This window comes from Protopterus annectens, chromosome 11.part0, assembly GCF_019279795.1.
Source record: "Protopterus annectens isolate FY-2018-M chromosome 11.part0, PAN1.0, whole genome shotgun sequence".
Lineage (NCBI taxonomy): Eukaryota > Metazoa > Chordata > Ceratodontiformes > Protopteridae > Protopterus > Protopterus annectens.
The window spans coordinates 415,406,868-415,434,113 of NC_056745.1; the positions used below are offsets into that span (position 1 = coordinate 415,406,868).

Sequence of the window (27,246 nt, forward strand, 5' to 3'; positions counted from 1 at the left end):
TCCCTCTCCTTACCTCTCATACCTTACAGTTACCCTTGTGCAGTTCCCTCTCCTTACCTCTCATACCTTACAGTTACCCTTGTGCAGTTCCCTCTCCTTACCTCTCATACCTTACAGTTACCCTTGTGCAGTTCCCTCTCCTTACCTCTCATACCTTACAGTTACCCTTGTGCAGTTCCCTCTCCTTACCTCTCATACCTTACAGTTACCCTTGTGCAGTTCCCTCTCCTTACCTCTCATACCTTACAGTTACCCTTGTGCAGTTCCCTCTCCTTACCTCCTCATACCTTACAGTTACCCTTGTGCAGTTCCCTCTCCTTACCTCTCATACCTTACAGTTACCCTTGTGCAGTTCCCTCTCCTTACCTCTCATACCTTACAGTTACCCTTGTGCAGTTCCCTCTCCTTACCTCTCATACCTTACAGTTACCCTTGTGCAGTTCCCTCTCCTTACCTCTCATACCTTACAGTTACCCTTGTGCAGTTCCCTCTCCTTACCTCTCATACCTTACAGTTACCCTTGTGCAGTTCCCTCTCCTTACCTCTCATACCTTACAGTTACCCTTGTGCAGTTCCCTCTCCTTACCTCTCATACCTTACAGTTACCCTTGTGCAGTTCCCTCTCCTTACCTCTCATACCTTACAGTTACCCTTGTGCAGTTCCCTCTCCTTACCTCTCATACCTTACAGTTACCCTTGTGCAGTTCCCTCTCCTTACCTCTCATACCTTACAGTTACCCTTGTGCAGTTCCCTCTCCTTACCTCTCATACATTACAGTTACCCTTGTGCAGTTCCCTCTCCTTACCTCTCATACCTTACAGTTACCCTTGTGCAGTTCCCTCTCCTTACCACTCATACCTTACAGTTACCCTTGTGCAGTTCCCTCTCCTTACCTCTCATACCTTACAGTTACCCTTGTGCAGTTCCCTCTCCTTACCTCCCATACCTTACAGTTACCCTTGTGCAGTTCCCTCTCCTTACCTCTCATACCTTACAGTTACCCTTGTGCAGTTCTCTCTCCATACCTCTCATACCTTACAGTTACCCTTGTGCAGTTCCCTCTCCTTACCTCTCATACCTTACAGTTACCCTTGTGCAGTTCCCTCTCCATACCTCTCATACCTTACAGTTACCCTTGTGCAGTTCCCTCTCCTTATCTCTCATACCTTACAGTTACCCTTGTGCAGTTCCCTCTCCTTACCTCTCATACCTTACAGTTACCCTTGTGCAGTTCCCTCTCCTTACCTCTCATACCTTACAGTTACCCTTGTGCAGTTCCCTCTCCTTACCTCTCATACCTTACAGTTACCCTTGTGCAGTTCCCTCTCCTTACCTCTCATACCTTACAGTTACCCTTGTGCAGTTCCCACTCCTTACCTCTCATACCTTACAGTTACCCTTGTGCAGTTCCCTCTCCTTACCTCTCATACCTTACAGTTACCCTTGTGCAGTTCCCTCTCCTTACCTCTCATACCTTACAGTTACCCTTGTGCAGTTCCCTCTCCTTACCTCTCATACATTAAGAAGGTTCGTGGTCTGCACTCTTGTGGGAGAAGAGGCTGGACTCTGCCCTTCTGAGCTGGGAATTTTCTGGTTGAAGGTTTATAGTGCCTGAATATTTGAACTGTATCTTACTGAAATTGGTTCACCTTGTTTGCTCTAGCATAGACTAGATCCAGGCCTACTGAATCTAGCTTTGTTTATATGCTTGTTGTTTGTTTGCTTGTTATTTCCCTGGAAGCTAATTCCACCTAATACGCAACTTCTCAGCGCTTCTGTGGATCACTAGTGATATCTGCATTGCTTACTGTACTTATTTCCTTGTTTCACTTGAAAGAAAGTTACTGTTTGTCGTTTTTGCATTTAGTTACTTGTAACACATTGCACTCAAGTTACCTGGCACTTGCTCACTAAAGCAATTATATAAGTCAGCACTAAAAATTAAAAGCACTACACCCTCACTCCCCACTGGCCCTTGTTTTCAATTAAGGATTTCCCAATATTATTCTAGCATGTCCAAAGGTCAGTTGTCAATCTCCTCTCCGGTCCAGCTGGTGAATCTGGGAATCTTGAGGCAATGTTATAACTGCCTCATGTACACAGACAACCCTCTCCTCCTCCCACATAACACAAATACTTGAGAGATGCAGCTATTTAGCCAAACTGGAGGCTGAGCTCTCTCAACTCAGGACTGGCAAGACCAGACAGGAGGAGAAGGCAACTACACACACCACAAAACCAGCCTCACATAATGCTACCACTCCACTGAATCAAACACATAAACACACAAAGACATACTCGGAGGCTCTGAGTAAAATTTACCTAAACAGCAGAGGCCTCCAAAGCAGACACCCAAACAACTGCTACCTCAAGACACCCCACAAGCAACACATAAACCACAAAAGCAGTGTGCAAAGCAGTCACAGCCCTTAAGGCCAAATACAACACCAAACATACTTGTCATAGGTGACTCCATAGTCAGACACACTGACGTCCCACTCACCAGGCTGAACAAGGAGAGGGTCACAGTAAGCTGCCTATCGGGCGCTAGAATCCGCCACATAACACAAGCACTGGGTCACTCCATGGCAAGAACAAATATGACACAGTCATTGTCCATGCTGGTGTGAACGACCTGAGACGTACCTCCCTGGACTACATGAAAAGAGACATAGAGGAGCTCTCTGATTATGTAGCCCAGGCAGGTATGACCCTAACCCTGAGCAGTATCCTTCCTTCACCAAGAATGATGCCACAATATAGAGACAAGATGATCAGCTTTAACAATTGGCTTAATGTCTGGTGTCATTCAAAGGGGATCCAGTGTCTGTCTGCCTGGGATGACATGCTTGACAAGCCACGCTGCTTCGCAAGGGACGGCTTGCACCTGTCACCCCTGGGATTCCGGATATTGGCTAAGGCTCTTGCCACCCCATAGTGCCTTTTTTAGGCAAGGCTCAAATTCTAAACCTACCACCCTAGAAAACAAAAATGGGAAGAAACTGAGGGTAATGCTGCTCAATGCCAGAAGTCTAAATCTCAAAACGCACGCACTCGAGGCCCTTCTCAGTATGGAGAACATCGATGTCTGTGCTGTAACTGAAACCTGGTTCAAGGCTCCTGAGAGCACCCCGGCACTATTAGGTTTTACCTCATATCATGCGTTCCGCCCCAAAACCCGGACCACACCACAAAAGGAGGGTGTATCCATATTCATAAAGGATACTCACACCTCCAGGTTGGTGGCAACGCACTAAGCTCGGAAACCATCCAGGTGCAACTAACCATAGGCAAAACTGCTCTACAAATTGTAGCATGCTACAGGCCACCCTCTCAAACTCAGGAACCCCACACAGCCTTCCTGAAGACACTGGAGGGTATAAATGTATCTCCAAACACCATCATATTGGGTGACTTCAACTACCCGAATATAGACTGGGAACATTACTCAAGCCCTAACTTTCTAGCCCAACGGTTCCTGGAGTTCATAAATTCAAATGCCATGGAACAGCTAGTCACTGTTCCCACGAGAGGAGAAAATATACTAGATCTCATTGTCACAAACATGGGGACAAAATGCTCCACACGAAGTATATCCCTCATTGGTGAGATCTGATCATAAACTAATCTCACTGGAAATCCACATCCCGCCCCCCCCCCCAGCAAAAAAGACCATAGTGAAGAACTTCTCTAAAGCAAACTTCACACTACTCAAGACTGGTGTGGTATCCTTCAAGGCCCCTGAGCCAGAGGAAACCACAACCCAAGCTGCGGAAGCCCTTACAAATGCCTTCTATGAACACCTCCAGGACTGCATGGATCAGGCAATCCCAAATAAAACCAAGACTCTTTCCACAAAGGGCAAACATCCAGTCTGGTGGACCCCAGCCATTAACAAACTTTACAATAAGAGGAGAAAGCTATTACATGATAGAACAAAATCCATAAAAGGGAAGTCACCCTGATCATTATTAGTAAAAAATACGAGCACTCATAAAATCAACTAAGGCCAATTTTGAGAGAAAAATTGCCATGGATTCAAAGGACAATCATAAGGCCTTTTTCAGCTATGTTAGGAACCTGGGTGGAAACTCCCAGATATGCTCAGAATTAGTCCAAAATGATACAAAAATCACTGAACCCACAGACATTGCCAACATACTGGCAGACAGGTTCAGTGCAAACTTCACCCCTCTCCCCTAAAGGAGAGATAACTATCCCAGCCGAGTGTAGCCTCCCGGACATCTCAAATGCGCAGGTGAAAGCTGCTCTCTCTAAAGCTAAAAACACAGCATCAATGGGACCGGATGGTGTCCCCGGCTGTGTGCTACACGAGCTAAATGAGGAATTAAACCCGCACATAAGGCAGCTGTTTAATCTCAGCCTTACCACAGGATACGTGCCCAAGGAGTGGCGACGGCAACTGTGGTCCCACTCCACAAAGGCGGTGCCTCTACGGACCCTGGTAATTACCGCCCCATAAGCTTAACAAGTCTAGTCTGCAAAGCTATGGAGAGGATCATAATGGAGCTCATAAACAAAGATATAGGGGACTTGCAGACATTGGACCCGACCCAGTTTGGCTTTGTCAAGGGAAGATCATGCCTTTTGAACTTGGTTGACTTCTTGAAACAGTCACCAAGGCCATTGATGAGGGAAAGGCAGTCCATACAGCCTACCTTGACCTTGCAAAGGCTTCGACACAATACCCCACTCGGGTATTGTAGAAAAACTTACCAGCTTAAACGTAAACCCATATGTCACAAGATGGGTTGCAAACTGGCTTAAGGACAGAACCCACAGGGTTAGAGTTGCTGGCGCTGTGTCAGACTCCAAGCCGGTCACAAGTGGTGTCCCACAGGGCTCGGTCCTTGGCTCCTATTGTTTGGCATCTACTTCTCAGAAGTACAGGCCAACATGGGAGGACTTTGGCTGACAAAGTTTGCAGACGACTGCAAACTGGGCGCCATAGTGGAAAGTGCATCGGACACGGATATCCTTCAGAAGGGACTCACGGAAACAGATAGCTGGTGCCAGAGCCATGGCCTGAAGTTAAACGCCAAAAATGTATAGTCATACCCTTCGGGAAAAACAAGGTAACCCCAAGCTACCATATAGGTGGCAATCCACTAAGCACAGAAGAGGTTATCAGGGACCTGGGGACCCAGGTTGACAGTGGCCTTTCTTTTGACACTCACATTGCTAAAGTGGTTAGAAAGACCTTCTACATTGCCCACCTGATCATGAAGGGATTCACATCCAGATCTAGTGAGGTCATTGTTCCCCTGTACTCTTCACTTATCAGACCAATGATCGAGTACAATGCCCCATTCGGGATGTATCTCACCCGACATCTGCAGCAATTGGAGAGACCCCAAAAGTTCCTCACCAAAAGGATAAAGGGACTCCAAAATCTGTCATATGCTGCCAGATTGAAGAAACTCCAGCTCTATTCAGTCGCATACCGTCTGCTCAGAGGTGACATGTGCCTGACATACAAGGCCATGTCCAACCCGGAATTAATGGACATGCTCCACCTCAAAAATCCAAATCCACCAAAACCACTAGAGCAAGCGACTTAAACCTTAGCACGGATATAAATAGGACATGCTGGAGGGATAGATTTATCACTCAGAGACTCCCTATGCTGTGGAATAAAATCCCGGTCCATGTGAGGCAGAGCACCTCGCTGACTCTGTTCAAGAGAAATCTAGACCTGTGGATGGGAGATCGTAGGTTTACCCCAGGAATCAACTCTGTGTCACTGCTGGACAGAGGCACAACAAACTAATGGGCACAGTATTTTTTCATATAAGGGGTGGCATAAGCCACAATAATTTGGGCTAGGCTTATAAATGCCTTAGGGCAGATAGCCTAGTATAAACCTATGAACCTATGAACCTATACCTTACAGTTACCCTTGTGCAGTTCCCTCTCCTTACCTCTCATACCTTACAGTTACCCTTGTGCAGTTCCCTCTCCTTACCTCTCATACCTTACAGTTACCCTTGTGCAGTTCCCTCTCCTTACCTCTCATACCTTACAGTTACCCTTGTGCAGTTCCCTCTCCTTACCTCTCATACCTTACAGTTACCCTTGTGCAGTTCCCTCTCCTTACCTCTCATACCTTACAGTTACCCTTGTGCAGTTCCCTCTCCTTACCTCTCATACCTTACAGTTACCCTTGTGCAGTTCCCTCTCCTTACCTCTCATACCTTACAGTTACCCTTGTGCAGTTCCCTCTCCGTACCTCTCATACATTACAGTTACCCCTGTGCAGTTCCCTCTCCTTACCACTCATACCTTACAGTTACCCCTGTGCAGTTCCCTCTCCTTGCTTGTGCCCTTTCCTGCTTTACTGTACACCCTATTTCCTCTCCATTTACATGCTGAAAAGGTTTGGTACTATGCCATGCATACCCATAATGGTCTAGCTGATGATCAGTATTTATTTATTTTTATTTCTTTTATTTTACGTTTGTTTACTGAGAATGTCTGACTGGACACAGGTCCTTTTTCAGTGGAGGCCCAGGGAGAAAAGCTCTAAGAGAAAACAAATAACATACAAAAGAGAAACAAATGCAGCCAAGTGAGAAGCAAATACATACAAGATAGTGATTTCAGACACAATACGTAGAACAACAGTAACTTACATAAAAATGTTTGTTTACATTTAGTGGATATATCCAAATGATTAATTAAAGTTAAAGTGAAACTGCCATTAGTGGTAAATCATGCTAGTAAAATAATAGTAACAGGAGGAGTAAAGGAGGAACAGGTTATCCAGGGGAGTTGCAGGTGCAAAGCCAGGTGTTAGTAAGGTGCGTTTTTAGACATTTTTTAAATTGAAGTGTTGAGGAGTTAGTGAGTTAGGTTGATAGAGTATTTTGTTGGCGAAGGTAAGTTGATTAAAGAGAAGTTGTTGAGGGAGTTCAAGCCACTTCAGCTGCTTAAGTAATGATCAGTCATGTGACTTGTATGAGGTGTTAGTGGCAGACTTGGAGATTTTATTCTAACAGGCTTCAAGTTTGGCTAGATCTTTCTTGTGGAGGTTGGTTCAGATTGGGGAGGTGTACAGGAGAGTTGAGAGTAGGTAGGTTCTAGCAATGGTGGCTTTTGTGTTATTTGTCAGAAATCTGTTGTTTCTATATAGGAGACCTTGTTTTTTGTGAACTTTAATGGATTGGGCAATGTGAATATCAAATTTCAGGTTATTGTCAATTTCCACTCCTAGTAATTTGGTATGGTTTGTTGGGGGGGTAATAATAGTTTATTTTTAGACAGGATACTGAAGGTTGTGGATGGTGAGGTGTATCTGGTTGGGTAGAAGAGAAGAAGTTTAGGTTTTTTGGGATTTAGGATAAGTTGGGAGCTAGTGAACCAGCATTCAAGGGATAAGAAGGAATCTTGAGTAATGGTATGGAGATCTTTGAGGAAGGAAGCTGAGCAAATCAGGGTAGTGTCATCAGTGTACTGAACCACTGAGGCCTGGGGTGTCACTAAGTGAAGCTGGTTGGTAAAAAGAGAAAAAAGAAGAGGACCAAGGATGGAGCCTTGGGGAACCTCTAAGGTGACAGAAAAAGGGGTGAGAGATCTTGTTGCCAACAGACAGCCTATTGACGTTCTGCTAGGTAACTTTGGAACCCGGTGATAGCAGGGTGACTGAGGCTAAGGGAGAAGATGACATAGATGAGTTTGGAGTTATTGACGATGTTAAAGGCCTTGGACAGGTCCAGGAATATGACTGATACAAATTGACCATTGTTTCTATGCTGGTCAACTGTCTTAGAGTAGGACAGTAGGGCTGTGGTGGTGCTGTGAGAAGGGTGAAAACCATGCTAGGTATTAGATAGGAGCTGGTGTGTAAGGAGATTGTCCATAAGTTGGGTGTGTGCGACTCTTTCCAGAATTTTTGAGAGAGGGGATAGAATTGCAGTTGGGTGATAGTTTGTTAGTTTGGTGGAGTTATCTCCTTTGTGTAAGGGTAAGATGTGGTAGATTTTCTAGATGGAGGGAACTTACGCCTCAGATAATGACCTATTTATAGGCATGGATAAAGGGTATGTATTGCTTCTGTTGCAATTTGCAGGAATTCAGCAGGGAGATTGTCGGCAGCTATGGTAGTGGTCTTAAGTTTTTTTAGTATTTTTTTGATGATGTTAGTAGAGACTGGGTTTAATGTAAACTGGTTGTTGCTTTTGGTTGGATGTAAACTGTTGGGGTTGGAGGGGTGTGGTTGCGTCTGGTCTGGGTCAGTGCAAGTTGTTGAACTGATTCTGCAGTCTGCTACCTTTGATGTGCCAGATGAGCATGAGAGCCAGCTATGGGGTGCTACAGTCTATGTGCGAGTGAACACTGACTTGTTGCTATTGACTATCTTCTTGTGGCATACATCAGTCACATGCTTTACTCCAGCTGTCGAGCAGCCTGGAGCTACATCTCTCATTAGCAATATGTTTCTCTTTAATTATGTGGTCCTTTGTTTGGATTTCTGGTGCTATTTGAAGCTTAATACACGTGAGATGTCTTCATGCAGTTACCCCTCAAAAATTCCTGCTACAAAGGCATACAGCATTTGTCTATGAATCCCAATTTAAATGTTGCATCTGTAGTTTTGTGGTGGAATATTTTATTTTTTAACACTTAGATACATTTGTACTATCATAGACATAGTTGCATGAATGTTCTTATAACACATATTTCCGTTTATGGATAATCTTTTGGGTCCCCTCTAAAATGGATATAGCCCAGTAAGGGTAACCTGGTTAATAAAGCATAAGAAAATAAATAAATAATGTAGTTAGTCATAAAACAGAATTATTCTATAATTACTTTGAATAATGTAGTGAGACTTTACAGAACAGTGGCACAGTTATAGTAGCAGAAGAGATTGAATGGTCATATGTAGCACAGTTTGTTATTTTCTAAAAGAAAAGTTGCACATATGAGTACTTAGAACAGTTAGAAAGCATTTTGTATATAGAATAAACTATAGTTAATGGAGCCCAGTAATGGAAAAGTGTTAATTTACAGTCCTTGCATTTTATTTTTACAGAAAATGATAACAATCACTCATTAGGTAATGACCTAGGAGCTGCATGTGGATGACAGTTCTGTGGTGCCAGTTCATCAGCAGAGTCAAAGCTATGTCCTTACTTCATTTTCACAAAATCCCTATGTTTATTTATTTATTTATTTATTTTATTTTATTTATTTTACATTTGTTGACCGGGCTAGTCTAGCTGGATACATGTCCATTTTCAGTAGAGGCCCGGGGAGATAAGCTCCAATACAGATAAATAAAAAACTTAGTACTCAATATACACAATAAGACTAAATAAAAATATTCATATTAAACAAGCAGATTTCAGGTACATCAAGAGAAAAATAAAAGAAAAAAAATGACTAAATAGCAGCATTAGTTGTAAACAATGAATATTACAGGTTACAACATAAAATACTGTGAGAACAAAAGAAAACTTGTAGTGCAAGAATGCTTATACTATACAATATGCAGGTCTAAAATATAGATAAACAGAAAGACTAAGGTCAAAAGAGGATACAGGTTAATTATATACAAGTATAATGTAAAAGAAAAAAATATGACTGGGCACAGTGTAGTTTAGGAGGAAATCTATATTTATAGGTAAAATAATATGTATTAGTTTATGAGTAGTGAGGGATAGGCAGAGCTAAGTTTAATCAGGTGGATAGAAGCCTAGTCAGGTTTAGTACAGGGGCACAACCAGTGTGTTCTAAGGTAGAGTTTTAGTCTATTTTTGACGAGTGATAGAGAGGGAAGAGAGGAAAGGTCGCTGGAGAGAAGATTCCAGGTTTTTCCAACAGCATTAGAGAAGAGAGATTCACCAGCCTTGTTGTTAGGTTTAGAAGTATATAGGAGATTTTTGTGTGAGGAACGTAGTGATTTCAGATTTGTGTATGGAGTGATGAGGGTAGATAGAATAGGAGTACAGGAAGGTTTATAAAGAGTTTTATGGGCAATGGTTAGTTGACGGAATTTAATCATGTTTTGTAGTTCAAGCCATCCAAGCTGCTTTATATTTATGCAATGGTGGGTTCTGTAAGGGTTTCCTGTTGCAAATCTAGCGACGTTATTGTAGGAAGTTTCCAGTTTGCTGAGGTTATTTTTAGAAAGGTTAGTAAAAATAGGTGAGGCATAAAGGAGGGTAGAGATTAGATGAGTATGAGCTATGGCTGTTCTAGCTGTGGGAGAAAGGTAAGATTTAATTCTATAGAGGGAGCCAAGTTTTTTGTTGACAGTTTTTATTGTATTGTTGATACGGATGTCAAAGTTCAAATTGTTATCAATGGTGATACCCAATAGTTTGGTGGTTGTGTCAGGTGATATAATGGTGCCATTAGTGGATATAATTGAGAAATGAAGTGGAGAGGACTTGTGAGTTGGATTAAAGAGGAGGTGTTTAGTTTTTTTAGGGTTCAAAAGAAGGCAACGCTGTGTAAAACATTGTTCAACTGTGTTGTTATCTTGTCTGTATGTTAACAATATATTAGCTGGTAAGTCCACATGCAGACAGCAGTTGTACAGTTCCCCCATCTGACAATACCTAATAATATTTATAAAGTATCTTTCAAGCTGATCATTTGTACCACATATATAATAAAGTTCAGGAGGTGCGTTTCAAGGCAGCATGGATTGTTTTGTTTTGTTTTGTGAAATCATTCAAATAATGATAGCATTGTGCCATTCTTAATGTAATGAAGAACATAAGTTATGTTTTGGATTCAAAAATGTAATTTTTAGCTATATATGTCACACTTTTGAGGCACTTCACTATGAAGATAACTAATTCCATGCAAAACAACATCTGCTGGTTATTAAACAGATCTGAAACATATCTCAAATTAAATATGTATTTATTGTATATGTTTTATTATTGATTACTTTAGTGACGAGATCAAGGCAATAGGTTTTCTATCAACTCACACAGAAGATCATTTGTAATTTTCTGATTAAGCTCACTTGACATTTGCAAAACACATGGCCTACTCAGTAATCAGAATAATGATAGCAGAATTACAGTCACTTAATTAAGTAAAACAGAACCACAGTAAATAAACTGATATGACATTCATATATATATATATATATATATATATATATATATATATATATATATATATACACACACACACACACACACACACACACATATATATATATATATATATATATATATATATATATATATATATAAGAAAGCAATATCTACATTTAGCTGATAATCATTACAACAGCATGTGTATATACAAAATATAACATTAGGCACAGAAGCTTAACTCACCAAGTGTTAGGCCTAAGCATGCGTAATAGGTACTTGAACTTCACTTGACCTAAGAACAAATGAACAATGCATGGCAGGTGATAAAAACACATTAAGGACTGATTACTGCAAAGGTGAAGGTTGCTCAAAGAAAATGAAACAGTCAGCTTCTTGAAAACAGCTATGGCCCTACTTTTAATGGCAGTTTATCTACTGCTCATATCCTAAAAGAAACAGGAGCAAAGATCTGTGAAGAGAGACTTGCTAGCAGGGCTGGCTTTAGGCCATCTGGCCCTATTGCTCCCTCAGGGTAGCCCCTTAGGCATAGGTGACCAAGGCATCTTTATTTATTATTATTATTGTTATTATTATTATTATTATTATTATTATTATTATTATTATTATTTTTATTATTATTATTATTATTGCTATTATTTTTATAAAAACATACTCCTGCTACTCCTTCCTTCAGTTGGAAGAAGCAAAGGCTGCATCATCTTCAAATGAAAGCAATGCACATTTCTTAATTTCCAGGCTTTCTGCTTAGCTCCACTGACAATCTACACAATGAATCAAAGAACCTCAAAGGTCTGGTTCATGATAAGTATAACTGAGCAGAAAACCAAGAACCTTTGAATGATGGTAGGTAATGGCCACTATAGCATAGATAGTCAGCAGACATCAACAGCATTAGGATATGAGGTGGAATTATAACAGAATCCTATAGTCAGGGTGTAGCTCATGCAGAATGTAGCAGGTCAATTTTATTAGACTCCAGCAGGCAACCAAATATGCATATCTCTCAAGTGTACCTGGCTATGAGGAGCATTCTCATTTTGAGTCTTAAAAAGTGCTGAGAGGAGTTCTGATGGTCCTGTTAAGAATCAGACTGTAGGATCTGGGTTCATTTATCAATGAAAGCTGGTGCAGTGAACTGCATATCCATAGGGAGAGAGTCAGTGTTTAATTAAAGTTAACTGTCAGATGTAGCAGTGGATCTATGGTAGACTGCTGGGCACAGAAATTAAGCATAACATTATTTCCCTTATGTTTCAGCTATCTGAAGAAAGTGAGCATTTTAAATAGCTCTAAAATAAATTCTTGTGACCATTTCTGCGAACCAGCGTAATAGTGCTAAAATTAATTATTACGGCCATTTTTTTACATTTATTTTTATTGTAATGAGAGGCACACAAAGTCCCTGTAACTGATATGTACCAGGGCAGTGTATGGATGAAAGTGACCTACCTGCCCTGCTGTTGTTTGTCAGTGTGAATAGTCATTATTCTGGTTTTGCAGAACTAATACATATTTATGTGAAGCAAGCCACAGTGTACTGCTGTGAAACAGAGATGAAATAAATTATTATAGTAATCATTATTTGTTTTATTCAAAGCAGACGCCTGAGGTGTACTCAACTGACAAAGTGGCTATAACTGCTGTGTATGGGGCTTGACTGTGGATGAAAATGACTGATGCTACTGATGTTTGATTAAGTTAAACAGACATTAATCTGGCCTTAAAGGATTGGTTTGTGTTTGTGAGATGTAACTTAGAATGCTTTTGTTGTGACATGTTTTTAAATCACAACTAATCATGAGGTGTGTGTATAGAATCAATAAAGTGGCTGTAGTTCATAGATACATTGACATTCTGTGCATAAAAGTGACTTAACCCTATTATTTTACTGGAGTTACATAGTCACTGAACTGGCTTTGGAGGTAGAGTGCCTCACAATGTATTCCATTTGATAAAATCAGGATGAAATAGTTATCAGTTTTACTTATGCATATATGTGCATGGGGGGAGGGGGAGTGGCATAGGCTTGCAGTGTATCCATAGACGTTTACAATAATTTAATTTTTTAATTGTTGCAGGTAATTTTTTTTTATTTATATGGGGTTCTAGATTAAACCCAGTAAAAAGAGTTTTGTATGTAAATAAAGAGGAAGAACGTTTAGGGTTAATAGTATATTAACCAGTAGTATATTTCATTAAATTGGTACAAAGTGTTAAAGTGGATATATGAAAAAGATGAAAGATTAGTAGTAAAACTGTATAAATGTAAGTATGATACATTTGGGGATATGGTAAAAAGAGTAAAAGAGAAAAAGAGTATATAAATGAAAAATAAATATTTTATGGAAAATAAAAATTGATGATATAGAAAAAGGAAGACAAGTATGGTATAAGAATGTAATGATAAAACATTACTATGTAAAACCATGGGAAAATCTAACAGATGAAAAAATTTAATTTATAAAAATAAATAGCAAATGTTGTAATAGGAAAGTAGTATGTCAAGATATTTGTGGAGGCTGGTAATAGATAAATTACCAGTAAAATGAAATATTTCATAAAAAAGAAAAGTCAATATGTTTACATTGTCAAGAAGAAGAAACTGCTAAACATGTGTTTTTGAAATCTAAAAAAGTAAAAAAGTTATGAGGGAAACTATGTAAAAAAGTGGTTATAATAAACATGGATATGATTAAATATGGATATTATAAGAAGAGAAGTAAAGGAATTGTTAAAAAAATAGATACAACATGGTTTTATATCATATGGGTTATATGGAATGAAAGAATAAATGAAATTATGTTTAATGGTAAATGGATTTTAGCAACAATATTAAGTAAAGAAAATAAGCCAGCAACTGGTGGAAATTACGGTATGGTAGTTTATTAAGCTACCAAAGATGCATATAACTCACAAACATACCGGTTTCGGCCCAAATTCAATATGGCCTTCTTCAGTGTATAAATTTAGAGTCCACTATGCAGTTCTTTAAATACACATCAGAAACCTCTGATTGGTTGAATGTAAAAATGAAGTAACAAGCTCATTAATATTAATCAATAGCAAACATACATACAAAATCAGATACAGAAATATGTCAATCAAATAAAGCATATCAAAATGTCATATCAAAACTGAATAATTATATATGTAATGTATGCAATATGATATAATATGATATGTTAGATCAGATATGTTTATAAATATTCATTCAAACCTGGACTAAATAGTGCACCAAATTTGGTAATCCATTTCTTTTCTTTCATGTCAAGTTTTCTATGCCAACCACATTTGTTGGTTCTATCACCAATAATTTTATCAATAACTGTAAAATGAAATTTGGCATTATTATGTACAAGTGTGTGTTTGTATAATGCGTTGGATGATTTTTTACATCTAATGTCACTCAAATGTTCGGACACCCTTAGTTTAACTGATCGAGAGGTTTGCCCAACATAAAATGAGTGACAGGTACAGCTGGCCATATAGATGGCCCAATCAGTATTGCAATTGGCAAAGAATTGAATATCAAAGACTTTGCTACTGTTTCTGCTTGTGAATTCTTTGGTTTTTATCATATGTTTACAATTCACACAGTGACCACAAGGAAAAGAGCCAATGAGTTTGTCCCCCAAAATAGTTGTTTGATAAGCCTGTGTTAAGGAGGATTCACAGTGATGCTTGTAATGATTAAAATACCCTGCCAAGTTCTTTCCTTTACGAAAGGAAAATGAACATTTGTTGGGAATGATAGTCTTAATTTTAGCATCTGCATCTAATATGTTCCAATTGTCCCTTATAATCTGAATAAAATTCTTAGTGTTTCTCCCATATGTGGTTGTAAATCGCACTGTGTTGGTCTTGACTGGTTTCTTTTTATATTTCAAAAGGTCTGATCTGTTTAAACCTGAGGCGTGCCTATGTGCCATTGTAACATATCCTGATTCATAGCCCCTATCCTGAAATCTATTACACAAATCCTGAGCATGGTGACCAAAACTGATGTTATCAGAACAATTACGTCTGATTCTAATAAATTGAGACTTAGGAATATTTCTGGCGATATGTTTTGGATGAAAGCTGGAGGCATGGAGTATAGTATTGTATTGGGGGAATTTTCTAAATACTTCTGTTTTTAAAGTATTATCCATGTTTCTTGTGATCAAAACATCCAAAAATGTTATAGATTTTTGATCATGTGTAATGGTAAATTGTATCCCCCACTTATTATCATTCAAATAATCCATAAATTCTTGAAGAGATGAAACATCTGATCTCCATACCATCCAGCAATCATCCAAATATCTTCGCCAGATGTCAATGTCAGGTAAAAACCAATTATGAGTGTCATCATATATCATAATTTCTTCCATATAAGCCATGAATAGATCAGCATAAATAGGGGCAAACAGAAGCCCCATTGCTGTTCCTCTGATCTGCAAGAAGCATTCATCATTATAGAAAAAGACATTTTTGGTCAACACATGCTCAGTTAGGTTCAATAATAGAGTATTAAATCCTGGTTGGTACATGTTTGATCGTTGAAGCCAAAATTCAATTGCATCTAGTCCAGCCCAATGTGGAATGTTGGTGTATAGGGAACATACATCTAATGTGCAAAGTATCCAATCTGGATCTAACTGCATGTCATTGATAATGCCCAAGAATTCAGTAGTGTCCTGTATTCTTGACCTTACCAGTTTTAGTAAAGGCTTCAAATGCATGGTTAGAAAATCAGATAATGGCTCAGTCAATGAACCGATTCCCGATACAATGGGCCTCCCAGGTGGACGCAAGAGGTCTTTGTGTATTTTTGGTAGGAAATAGATATATGATTTAATGGGGTCAGAGATTGTTAAATGGTTTAATGTTTTCATTGATATAATATCATTATCATAAGCAAAGTGTAAGAAATCATCTATTTCTTTTTTAAATACAGGAGTAGGGTCCAGTGGCATTTTTGTATAATATCGCACATCATCTAATTGTTTATGTGCTTCCATATCATACTGAATCCAATCTAACACCACCACTGCCCCTCCCTTGTCTGCATTGATAATGACCAGATCCTTATTCTTTACTAGTTGTTCCAAACAAGACCTTTCAGCATCAGTAATGTTATTAGCCATTGGTAAACAGTGATTGTACTGCAAATGTAATTCATGAAGTACACTATGTAAAAATAAGTTCACAGTTGGATGCATAGGTGGTGTAAACAGTGAAGCATGATATTTAAATGATTCTGTCTGTGACTGTTCAACATCTTTGCTATCCTGAAAAATAATTTCAAATTGATTAGTCTACAAAATGAAAATAGATCTTGTGTGAAATTGTCCTCAGACACAAAAAAACCTGGAATGAAAGATAACCCTTTATTTAACAATGAAATTTGACCATCTGTGAGTACAGTATTTGAAATATTGTATACATTATTTATTTGTTGGTCAGTATTTCCATCAGATTTTGTAAGCTTGTAATTTTTCTTGTGCTTCCTCCCTCCCCTCCTCCCTCCATGTGCCCTAAAGGGGATATATAGTTTTTCCTTTTGGGAGTGGGGGAATCTATGGTGGACTGTGTCTCCGTATCTGTGCCTGATGAGTTGTCATAGTCGGTTGATTCATTGTTACTTCCTCGTCCCTTAAGTATGGAACGAGGACGTTTCCTTTTTGGATTAGGTATATATTTATTTTTGTTTTGTCCCTCCTGAAATCTGACGTGTCTTACATTTTTGAAAGGTTGGCCCTTCTCATAGTCAGAAGTGTCACGTAGAAATTTTTTGACCTTTCTTTCCTTCAAAATGTTATCAAAATTTAATAATTCAATGCTAAGTTTTGATAGTAAATCTGGAAAGAAGGGTTCCTGTTGGTAACTGTTGCATTCCTCAATATTTTTTAACACTTGACTGGTTTCTTTATCAATAATTCTAGTATAATAATCTGATAGTGAGCTTACAAACTTCATGGAGCATTCCTGCTGAATGGAAGACCATTCACTAGTGAGACTATCATCTGGGTCTGCCACCAGTGGTTGAATTTTGACCCTGAGACCCCTTGGGCAAATGCCTTTAGTCAAATAAGCTTTTAGTAGTTTATGATGCCAAACACAGGATCTTAGGTTTTTCATATTCCTTTCGTAAAGGAAAGAACTGTTACCAACAGGAACCCTTCTTTCCAGATTTACTATCAAAACTTAGCATTGAATTATTAAATTTTGATAACATTTTGAAGGAAAGAAAGGTCAAAAAATTTCTACGTGACACTTCTGACTATGAGAAGGGCCAACCTTTCAAAAATGTAAGACACGTCAGATTTCAGGAGGGACAAAACAAAAATAAATATATACCTAATCCAAAAAGGAAACGTCCTCATTCCATACTTAAGGGACGAGGAAGTAACAATGAATCAACCGACTATGACAACTCATCAGGCACAGATACGGAGACACAGTCCACCATAGATTCCCCCACTCCCAAAAGGAAAAACTATATATCCCCTTTAGGGCACATGGAGGGAGGAGGGGAGGGAGGAAGCACAAGAAAAATTACAAGCTTACAAAATCTGATGGAAATACTGACCAACAAATAAATAATGTATACAATATTTCAAATACTGTACTCACAGATGGTCAAATTTCATTGTTAAATAAAGGGTTATCTTTCATTCCAGGTTTTTTTGTGTCTGAGGACAATTTCACACAAGATCTATTTTCATTTTGTAGACTAATCAATTTGAAATTATTTTTTCAGGATAGCAAAGATGTTGAACAGTCACAGACAGAATCATTTAAATATCATGCTTCACTGTTTACACCACCTATGCATCCAACTGTGAACTTATTTTTACATAGTGTACTTCATGAATTACATTTGCAGTACAATCACTGTTTACCAATGGCTAATAACATTACTGATGCTGAAAGGTCTTGTTTGGAACAACTAGTAAAGAATAAGGATCTGGTCATTATCAATGCAGACAAGGGAGGGGCAGTGGTGGTGTTAGATTGGATTCAGTATGATATGGAAGCACATAAACAATTAGATGATGTGCGATATTATACAAAAATGCCACTGGACCCTACTCCTGTATTTAAAAAAGAAATAGATGATTTCTTACACTTTGCTTATGATAATGATATTATATCAATGAAAACATTAAACCATTTAACAATCTCTGACCCCATTAAATCATATATCTATTTCCTACCAAAAATACACAAAGACCTCTTGCGTCCACCTGGGAGGCCCATTGTATCGGGAATCGGTTCATTGACTGAGCCATTATCTGATTTTCTAACCATGCATTTGAAGCCTTTACTAAAACTGGTAAGGTCAAGAATACAGGACACTACTGAATTCTTGGGCATTATCAATGACATGCAGTTAGATCCAGATTGGATACTTTGCACATTAGATGTATGTTCCCTATACACCAACATTCCACATTGGGCTGGACTAGATGCAATTGAATTTTGGCTTCAACGATCAAACATGTACCAACCAGGATTTAATACTCTATTATTGAACCTAACTGAGCATGTGTTGACCAAAAATGTCTTTTTCTATAATGATGAATGCTTCTTGCAGATCAGAGGAACAGCAATGGGGGCTTCGTTTGCCCCTATTTATGCTGATCTATTCATGGCTTATATGGAAGAAATTATGATATATGATGACACTCATAATTGGTTTTTACCTGACATTGACATCTGGCGAAGATATTTGGATGATTGCTGGATGGTATGGAGATCAGATGTTTCATCTCTTCAAGAATTTATGGATTATTTGAATGATAATAAGTGGGGGATACAATTTACCATTACACATGATCAAAAATCTATAACATTTTTGGATGTTTTGATCACAAGAAACATGGATAATACTTTAAAAACAGAAGTATTTAGAAAATTCCCCCAATACAATACTATACTCCATGCCTCCAGCTTTCATCCAAAACATATCGCCAGAAATATTCCTAAGTCTCAATTTATTAGAATCAGACGTAATTGTTCTGATAACATCAGTTTTGGTCACCATGCTCAGGATTTGTGTAATAGATTTCAGGATAGGGGCTATGAATCAGGATATGTTACAATGGCACATAGGCACGCCTCAGGTTTAAACAGATCAGACCTTTTGAAATATAAAAAGAAACCAGTCAAGACCAACACAGTGCGATTTACAACCACATATGGGAGAAACACTAAGAATTTTATTCAGATTATAAGGGACAATTGGAACATATTAGATGCAGATGCTAAAATTAAGACTATCATTCCCAACAAATGTTCATTCTCCTTTCAGAAGGAAAGAACTTGGCAGGGTATTTTAATCATTACAAGCATCACTGTGAATCCTCCTTAACACAGGCTTATCAAACAACTATTTTGGGGGACAAACTCATTGGCTCTTTTCCTTGTGGTCACTGTGTGAATTGTAAACATATGATAAAAACCAAAGAATTCACAAGCAGAAACAGTAGCAAAGTCTTTGATATTCAATTCTTTGCCAATTGCAATACTGATTGGGCCATCTATATGGCCAGCTGTACCTGTCACTCATTTTATGTTGGGCAAACCTCTCGATCAGTTAAACTAAGGGTGTCCGAACATTTGAGTGACATTAGATGTAAAAAATCATCCAACGCATTATACAAACACACACTTGTACATAATAATGCCAAATTTCATTTTACAGTTATTGATAAAATTATTGGTGATAGAACCAACAAATGTGGTTGGCATAGAAAACTTGACATGAAAGAAAAGAAATGGATTACCAAACTTGGTGCACTATTTAGTCCAGGTTTGAATGAATATTTATAAACATATCTGATCTAACATATCATATTATATCATATTGCATACATTACATATATAATTATTCAGTTTTGATATGACATTTTGATATGCTTTATTTGATTGACATATTTCTGTATCTGATTTTGTATGTATGTTTGCTATTGATTAATATTAATGAGCTTGTTACTTCATTTTTACATTCAACCAATCAGAGGTTTCTGATGTGTATTTAAAGAACTGCATAGTGGACTCTAAATTTATACACTGAAGAAGGCCATATTGAATTTGGGCCGAAACCGGTATGTTTGTTAGTTATATGCATCTTTGGTAGCTTAATAAACTACCATACCGTAATTTCCACCAGTTGCTGGCTTATTTTCTTTATTTGATACTTCCTGTTGCCGTGCAACTCCTTACGCGCAGGGGACATCTTTTCAGTTACAACAATATTAAGTAAAATCAGATGGTAGTTTTGGAAAAATGAGTGGGGTGGGTCCAATAGGGATGAAAATATAGTATGATTGTAATGCAAAATTATGAATATGTGTAAATATATTTGTATATCTATATATTTGTACATTTGTAAATATCTGTAAATATGTTGCAAATAAGAGCTCTTTTTGTCTATTAATAAAGGACCCTTGCTCCTTTAGATAGGTTCCATGGAAGCTTTTAGATCCACCTAAGCTACCACCATCTCAAACAGACTGGGCCTTGGTTTAACATCTTATCTAAAGGAGAACTCAATCAGGAGTGCAGCATCCATTAGGCTGTGCTCCACTGTCAGCAATCCATCTACCTGGTGTGGGAACAGAACCAATAGTCTTTTGCACCAAAGGCAAGTGTGTTACCTTTTGCAACACTGACACTGTGCAGAACTACTACCTAAAATAATGCTTTGAGTGACTTGCTTTTTAAGTAATGATCAAGTTGCAATTCACTGCATGCAACAGCAAAGTAAAAGCTATTTTTTTGTTTCTAATCTAAGTAAAAATAATAACATCTTTCTCTTTTTTCTGTTCTTGTGATTAGGAATGCAGGCTAAGTTATTGCTTTGGATTCTACCACTTTCTTGTTATATTTTTAAATGTCTACTTAGTCAAGTGTAATTACAGTTTCAGTGATAAACTTTCCCAAATTTTGTTGTAAAGTGTTTTCTACTGTGTGTATTTGGTACAATGGATAAGGTATTCAGAAAATGTGACCAATGTGGACACAAAGTTATGCCCCAGAATATCCATCAGCTGTGTGTGCATACCTGGGACTGGAAAATCTCTTGGCCTTAAGTGTTATTTGCAGTGGCTTTGGCCCTCATTACCTTCTGGACAGCAGGATCAAGTTAATCCTGAATGAGCTTCTTGCTTCTTTGTGGGATGAGAAAATGAGAAATACAGGGAGAAGAACAAAGAGAAAGAGGAAACCAGATGATAGATAATCTCAGGTTTTTCTTCCTGACAGGATTCTCCAACCAGACCCTTCCAAGAAGGCCTCCACTTGACAGCTTCAGGGCCATCAATATTTCTGTTGGCAGGATCATCTTCCACCAAGCCAAACAGACTTTAAAATCACTTTCTCATAAATACAGTCACCAGTCTTCCATCTGAGAGGGAACTTTATAAGCATCTCTTCTCTCAGCATCCCTCTACTTCCACCTCAAAGTCTATTATTTCTGTTTGGAGTTCTTCTGTTCTTAATTAGGAAAGGATGATGAGAATCACTGTCAAGTTGCAGCTTGAAATGAGCTGTCATCCCAACCTCCCACCCCCTCAGTTTGTAGGGTGGATCAAGAAGGTCTTAGGTCCCCTAAGAGAAGTTCCTTCCCCACTATCTGTATCAGTACAGGAGGTTTTGGAGCGATTGTATTTCCTGGACCTTTATATGCTAGTACCATTGAGAATGGATACCTTGGTGGCAACTCTGAAGGGTTTACACTCAACTTAGATTATTTTAGAGTCAACAGGAGCTCAACACCAATCTCGTGATGCTGCTGCTATAGTCAGTCTCTGGCACCAACCTGTTTGATGCCCTTTTTGGTGATGTCGGTTCCACTCTTGCTGCTACTGCTGTCCAGTATATCTTGTTGGTGACTCTGTATTTAATATCATTCACATCTGCATCCTTTAGGGCTTTAGGGGTCTGCCACCAATGGATTCTGGGTTAGCTTTCAGGTTTATTGAAATCTGGATAGGCCGTGATATCAAGGAGGCAGGGAATGTTGCACTGACTTTGGCTTCATTTCCCAGCACCATCAGCCTACAACTTTTCTTCTCATGATTCTTCCCAGTGCCAAGGCATTTCTAGATATCTTAAGCAATCTCACTATGAGGGTTATCATAAGTCTTTCTGTGCTTCAGAGAAGTTATCGCTTGACCCACCATGAAAACAAATGTGCAAGAGGAGGTACTCACAGTCTGCCTCTAGAGGGCATACCATTTAGTGAAATCTTAGAATTACTGTGGCAGAGGGGTACTTTACCCACTTACCCCCTTCCCTGGATGATGGGCTTCTCTTTGGCACCTTCAGATCTGCTCCTCTACTTCATGGGTGATCTCTTCTGCCAGCTGCACAATGTCCTTACAGTAGAGAAGGCACAGCAGGAACTGATGTAGAGGACAGCATCTCAAGGAAACAAGATTTTTCACTCACCTTAGGACAGACCTAATTAGAGCAAGGGCTCTCTGGTGAACTCCTCCTTTAAGAAGTAACTGTCTGATAACAGTCCTCCTAACAAGGAGTCTAGAGCAATGAATTGCGTAGAGAAGTGAAAGTACACTTCAGGCATGTTTCCCCTCAGAATGTTGAATTACTTAACTCAAATCTCAAATGACAAGTTCCAAATCGAACAGCAGAGAATGTATTCAACTCTCTGAGGAAGCCTACCACTTCTGACTCTTAGGAATAACTTGAGTCTCAGGTGGTAACCATTTTCAACCTTTGCATGGTGCTGCTGAAATGGTTTGAGTGACAGACACCAGTGTAATAATGAAATGCCACACCTGGTTCCACTTGCGCGATTTTGCAGACAACTTCAAGGAATCCTTTATTAAAGTCTTCATCAATGGGTCCTTACTCACAGGTTCCAATGTAAAAAAAAATTCATGAAGAATGAGCAAGAAGGAAAGATGTTGTCTGCCATAGGGGTATATTTTAATAGCCCTCAGAGGAACTTTTCCAAGACCCACAATGGGTCCAAAGGGCTCTGAGTCAAAAAAATGTCAGTGCTTTCCTTTCAACTCCCCCTCAGTCAGGGACAACTGAGGTAGAAGAGGCCCCTTTAAGAAATATTGACCTAGAGACAGGAGAGGTTTGCAGAATCATGGATTCAGGAGTCCTTCCAGGGAGATCGTATACCTCCTCCAAAAATAGCAATCCAAGAGGTTGCATCAGACCAGAAAGTTTCTGATGTTTATTCTTGATTCTTTTTAGCTCTCAGGAAATGAAAGAACCTTAAGCCAGTCAAAACCTTAAGAGGCCTAAATCATTATGTAAATAAGACATAGTTCATCAGTTCATAGAAGATTACTAGGCTAATTTCCCTGGGGGGAGGATTTATTAAGCCTAGCCATGCTTCCTCAGTGTATCTGGCAGGTTTTGATACCCTAGAGTTATTTTAATGAGTATGTGTGGGCTTGGACATGGCTGGTCAAGTATTTACAATCTGACTCTGTTTACTATAGACATAGGTGCCAGATATGGGGTTCATTTTTAATTCCCATCCACTGGTCCAAGCTACACTTGAATGGGGTTAGGGAAGAACTCTACTTCACATGAATGGGAAGTTAGTTGCAGAAAAGGAGTAGTCTTTAACACACATACCTTTACTCTAATTATATTTTTGTTTAATGTGCAACAGGTCCACCAGAGTGGGATTGGAGGATGCTTTTTAGGCCAGCCAAATAATTTGCCTTTTAGAAGTCTGTAGGAAAACAAGTATAGGAATTGGTCTTTGTGACGGTCTGCATAGGTATGTTGTTTATGCCCTATATTCTTTTTGTGAGGAGCCTCTATGGACACTCTAATTTTTGCATAACCCTTGTCAGGTACATTTCTAAGGAGGCCTTTGTCTGTCTCCTGTGTGACTCTGACTGGTCAGTTAAGCAGACAGTACTACTAGGCTGCCTTTGAAAGGACAACATGTCACCTTTTCCATGCTGTTAACAAATACGGTACACATCTGTTTGTTGATTTTCTGTACCATTAACATATATGCTAAGTAGTGTTTCACCATATGCTATTTGACTAGAATTGCAGCATGGGATTTTAGAAGCATTTTCAATAAATGTGAGCTTCAAAGGAAGAAAAGTTTACTGTTGCTCATGGTTTGTCTGTTTTCAGTGTGAGAGTATTCAGCTTTGTTTGTGTGATAAGAGACCTTGGGACACAGGTGGACAGTAGTCTCTCCTTTGATAATCACATCACCACAGTAGTAAGGAAATCCTTCTACGTGGCACACCTCATCAGAAAGGTTTCTCATCCAGGAAAAAAGAGGTCATTGTTCCCCTCTACTCATCACTCATTAGACCCATTATAGAGTACAATGCCCTTTTGGTATGTACCTCACAAGACATCTACAACAACTAGAAAGGCCACAGAAATACCTCACAAAGAGGATTACTGGCCTCAAACAGCCCTATGCAGACCGTCTCAAAAAACTCCAGCTTTACTCTGTCACATATCGCCTACTCAGAGGTGATCCCTGCCTAACATACAAAGCTATGTCAAACCCAGAGCTGTTGGACATGCTCCACATAAAGAAATCCCAATCCCTCCGAGCTACACGCTCTAGGGACCTAAACCTTGTCACCACAATAAACAGAACATGTTGGAGGGATAGATTCCTGTCCCAGAGACTTCCCATACTCTGGAACAAACTACCTATCCATATCAAACAAAGCTCCTCATGAGCACTCCTCAAGAAAAATCTTGATAATTGGATGAGAGACAGGAAATTCACCCCAGGGATCACTTCTGTGGCTCTGCTTGACAGGGGCACATGAAAATAATTTTCTTGGGTGGCAAAAGCCAGGGTACCGTTTGGCTAGGCTTATATAGGCCCTAGGTCCAATAGCCTAGTACCTACATATGAACCTATGAACCAAAGTGTCTGTCAGTGTTTTTGCTGTAGAATTTGAAATAATTGTTAAATTAACTCAAAATCTCTGATCAGTGAAAAACAGGCACAACTTGCTGTGCTTGAATTTGCATTATGAAATTCGTTTTGTCTTTTTACAAAGTACAGGTATTTTTACATCATTCTCCCACTGCTGTTGTATTGTTAGCTACTGCCTTGATTTGGTACACTATAGCATGCTAACATATTATCCAAACCAGAACTCTTTGACACGACTAAGTAAGTTTTACTCTTGTTTAGTGCATATTGCCAAGATATGTAAATATGTCCTTAGGGAAATTAGGAAAATGGTCTTTCATGTTTAATAATAAATTGCGAATGAATTGTTATCATGCATTCTATACTTTTTTATAGCCTACATGCCGCACTAGCAAGATACTGTGGCCCTGTTGTGCCCCAGCAAGAAAGTCAAGCTAGAGCTTCTGCTGCATTTACTGTAATATTTCTAATGTGAATAAAAGCTCGAATTCTGACGTAAAAAACTAATGACATCCTTAGTATAAATTTAAGGATAACTTAAAATGAGTGTAGTGCAACACATGCTTATTCAAAAAATATTTACATAACAGGACATTTTTGTAACAAGAAGAAATGGAGTTGCAACATATAGAAGCATAGTTTTCATGTTTTATTTCAAATGCATTAAATGTCAACAGCTTGTATTACTGTCACAGATCATCAAGTCCATTTGCGGTAGAGTACAGGAGTTATTGAAAGAGCAATGCTGAGTGCTGCTTCTCATGAGGAAATGTACTCTAATCCTACCTCCTTAATACCAACCCTACACTTTATGTTACTAAAAACCCTTTCACTGACTCTACCACTGTTCAGATACTGTGTCTGAAACTTTGTGGTCTTATTTTTTTTTCTTTTGCCCAATCAGAGATGGAGACTATCTCTATCCTTTTTTGTTTCAATCGTTTTAATGTCGGGTAAGTCATTGTGCAAGTATCTCCATAACGTGAGTCAATATTTCTACATGTTGAGATTTCCTAATACACTCAAGAGCATATACATTTAAATATGCTAAAGCCTAGCTACAGGAAGTTAAACATCATGTGATACATTTTCTTTCTAGAAACAGTCATCTGTTTTCTAAGTTGCTTATCCTGATGAGGGTTACAGTGGTATTAAGCTGAACAGGTAGGTCAGACTGTATTACCTGCAGGACATCTTCCAGCTCATCTTGAGAGATACCTTTGCCATTATAGCTCAGCTGAGAAATATAATTGCTCTAGTGTCTCTTGAATCTGCCCATAGGCCTTCTGCTGGAGAGCTGTGCCTGCTATAAGTCCTGTGGGAAGTAGCCAGGAGGCATCCTCTCTAAATGCCTCAACTGGCTTCTCTCAATCCTAAGCAACAAGAACTCTACTCCAAGATCCTTCTGAAATTCCAAGTTCTGCACTTTTTCCCAGAGAGTCTAAGCCTAGTAACAGAGTGTTTTGCACCATCTGTATCCATGATATTGTCCTTTCAGTCACTTTCTCAAATCCATAACAATAGAGGGGGATGTAGGCATAGACTTACTGGTAAACTGAGAACTTTGTCTGAGTACTCATCTCCTGCTTCACCACCATAGTCTCATATAATGTCAGTTATACTGCCACTGCAGCACCTATCTGCTGGTCAAACTTCCAACCACCTCTAATCTCACTCATGAACAAGATTCCAAGAAAATGAACCCCCCATCTACAGTCAGCTGCCCCAGACAGTAATCTACTCTTCAAAAGGAAAGAACCATGATGTCTGATTTACAAGTTATGATTTTCATCCCCATTGCTTCAAACTCAACAGCAAACTCTTCCTTGAAGCCAAATGAACATCAACTGCAAATAAAAGAGATGCAACCCTCATGCCCACAAATTAGATATAATCTATAATGCACCTTGATATCCTGTTCTTCAAAGTCATGAACAGGAGGGGAAACAAGGCACACACTGGTGGAGTACCACGCCAAACATTCATGTATTTGTCTTAACAGAGAAAATGCAGATACACCTCTTACTCAGCAAATACACAGTCTGAATAGCACACAGCTGCCGTTTCCCAACCCTATATTGTTGTAGCACATCCCTCAGGCTAGTCCATTACAATGAACAATTAGAAAACATCCATAACCATTGTTGTAATTCATGATCATTTAAAACTGAATCATCAATATTGTGATTAAAACTGTAACAGATGTTACCATGGAACTGGGTATCTAATATAATATA

General features: G+C 38.9%; 1 protein-coding gene across 9 annotated transcripts in view; it reads right to left on the minus strand.

Moving 5' to 3' along the window:
• The window catches only part of ANKS1B (ankyrin repeat and sterile alpha motif domain containing 1B), a 6,771,497-nt gene that overhangs the window by 3,922,005 nt on the left and 2,822,246 nt on the right, over nucleotides 1-27,246 (minus strand). The window lies entirely within an intron of this gene.